Below are 2,807 nucleotides of genomic sequence, written 5' to 3' on the forward strand. Positions count from 1 at the left end.
TATTAAATGGGCTGTTCCAGGAGGCACTGTTATAACGGGTCAACCCGCGACAGTGGTGGAGCAACCTAGGAAAATTCATATAAGTGTTTTACTCGAATAGGATTTTCTTAATGAGACTTTGTATGAGTGTGTGATTAAATGGGCCATTCCTGGAGGCACTGTAATAACGGGTCAACCCGTGACAGAGGTGGGGGATGAGGGGAAAATTCATATAAGTGTTTTACTCGAATAGGATTTTCTTAATGAGACTTTGTATGAGTGTATTATTAAATGAGCCGTTCTTGGAGGCACTGTTATAATGGGTCAACCCACGACAGAGGTGGAGCAACCTAGAAAAATTCATATAAGGGTTTTTACTCGAATAGGATTTTCTTAATGAGACTTTGTATGAGTGTTTAATTAAATAGGCCATTCCTGGAGGCACTGTAATAACGGGTCAACCCGCGACAGAGGTGGGGGATGAGGGGAAAATTCATGTAAGTGATTTTACTCATTTTCAATTTTCTTAATGAGACTTTGTACGAGTGTGTTATTAAATGGGCCGTTCCAGGAGGTACTGTAATAATTTTACTCAAATAGGATTTTCTTAATGAGACTTTAAATGAGTGTGTAACTATATGGGCCGTTCCTGGAGGCACTGTAATACCGGGGCGACTTGCGACTGAGGTGGACCATGCGAGAAAAGTTCATATAAGCAATTTTACTCGAAATAGGATTTTCTTAATGAGACTTTGAATGAGTGCTTTATTAATTGAGCCGTTCCTGGAGGCAGTGTAATACTGGGTCGACTTGCGACTGAGCTGGAGCATGCGAGAAAAATTCATATAAGTGATTTTACTCGAAATAGGATTTTCTTAATGAGACTTTTAATGAGTGTGTAATTAAATGGGCCGTTCCTGGAGGCACTGTAATAACGGGTTGACCCCCGACAGAGGTGGGGCATGAGAGGAAAATTTATATAAGCAATTTTACTCAAATAGGATTTTCTTAATGAGACTTTGAATGAGTGTGTTATAAAATGGGCCATTCCTGAAGGTACTGCAATACTGGTTCAACCTGCCACAGAGGTTAAGCAAGCCCTAAGCACTATGTAATTTTCCGAAAATCAGTTTAATCTTCTGGATCCTCGTTGAGGATCATACCAGACATTAAGCTGATAAGAACAGATAATAAAGATTCATTTTAAGAAAACATTTTGTACAATACATCTTTTTAGTGAACAAATTATTGATTATAATATATAAGTATAAATAACATATTGTACACTATATAACATTTATGAGGTCCACCATACTTTCACTCACTCACAGGACAACTCACTATTGCTTCCCAGCCTAACACCAATCAGTCAGTGACTTGACGCTTCCCACTTTTTTTTTTTTCTTACCACCTAAAACCAATAAAAACAAACAAATTAATATATATCCAAAGGAAAAATATATGTACATATGCCGACAATTGAAAACATCTTATTATCAAATAATATCGGTATATTGTTCCTGATATGTCATATTGATATTACAACAATACAAAATATCGAAATAAACATGTAATTATCAAAATAAAATACTGATATTCCATTTTTCAATTTATAGAATTTTTAAATTAAATACAGATATTTCGATAATGTAATATCGGACTATTGTTGCTAATTTTGGATATCGATATTACAATTATAGAAAATATCGAAATAAATATGTAATTATCAAAATGAAATATCGATATTTCATTTGTAAATTTCTATATAATATTTTATTTATTTTAAACAAAATATCGATATTTCAATAATATAATATAGAAATATTGTTGCTAATTTTCAATATGGATATTATAATGTAAAAAATTGAAATAAATACGTAATTATCAAAATAAAATATCGATGTTCCTATTTTAAAATTTCTATACAATATTTTAGTCTTTTTAAAAAAAATATCTATATTTCGATAATATATTATCGGAATATTGTTGCTAATTTTTGATATCGATATTACAACAATGCAACATATCAAAATCAATATGTAATTATCAAAATAAAATATCAATATTCCACTTTTAAATTTTGTTTACAATTATATAGTCTTTTGAAACATAATACCGATATTACAATTATAGAAAATATCAAAATAAAAACGTAATTATTAAAATAAAATATCGATATTCCATTTTTATAGTTCCTATATCATTTTCTACAATTTAAACAATTATATTTTAATTTATATTTGTTATGTTTATGATATAGTTGTTGTGGTGTTGCTTAGCCTCATCGTTATTAAGAGTTTCTTATGTATTTTGATTAGTATTATGTATGACATAAAATAAGTCTTCCTATATCATGCAATATTATCATTTTATAATTATCATTACTTTAATTCATTAAATTTTTGATATTGAGGATAATAGAAACATAATTTTCTTAATAAGACTTTGTATGAGTGTGTAATTAAATGGGCCATTCCAGGAGGTACACTAATACTAGGTCGACCCGTGACAGAGGTGGAGCATGCAAGGAAAATTCAGTTAAGTGTTTTAACCCAAATTAGATTTTCTTAATGAGACTTTGTATGAGTGTGTAATTAAATGGGGCGTTCCAGGAGGTACTGTAATACCGGTTCGACCCACGACAGAGATGGAGCTACCTAGAAAAATTTAAATAAGTGATTTTACTCAAATTGGAATTTCTTAATGAGACTTTTAATGAGTGTGTAATTAAATGGGCCAATTTAGGAGGTACTGTAATACTGGGTCGACCCAGGACAGAGGTAGAGCATGCGAGGAAAATTCATATAAGTGTTTTACTCGATTAGGAT

The 2,807-nt window shown here is 31.2% G+C and overlaps 1 pseudogene; it reads right to left on the reverse strand.

The window, feature by feature from the left end:
* Positions 1–1,013: 1,013 nt before the first annotated feature.
* LOC112211006 (U2 spliceosomal RNA) lies at positions 1,014–1,196 on the reverse strand (annotated as a pseudogene).
* Positions 1,197–2,807: the final 1,611 nt, after the last annotated feature.

The sequence above is a fragment of the Halyomorpha halys genome, unplaced genomic scaffold (genome assembly GCF_000696795.3).
Source record: "Halyomorpha halys isolate HHAL.00 unplaced genomic scaffold, Hhal_1.1 Scaffold482.1, whole genome shotgun sequence".
NCBI classification, from domain to species: Eukaryota; Metazoa; Arthropoda; class Insecta; order Hemiptera; family Pentatomidae; genus Halyomorpha; species Halyomorpha halys.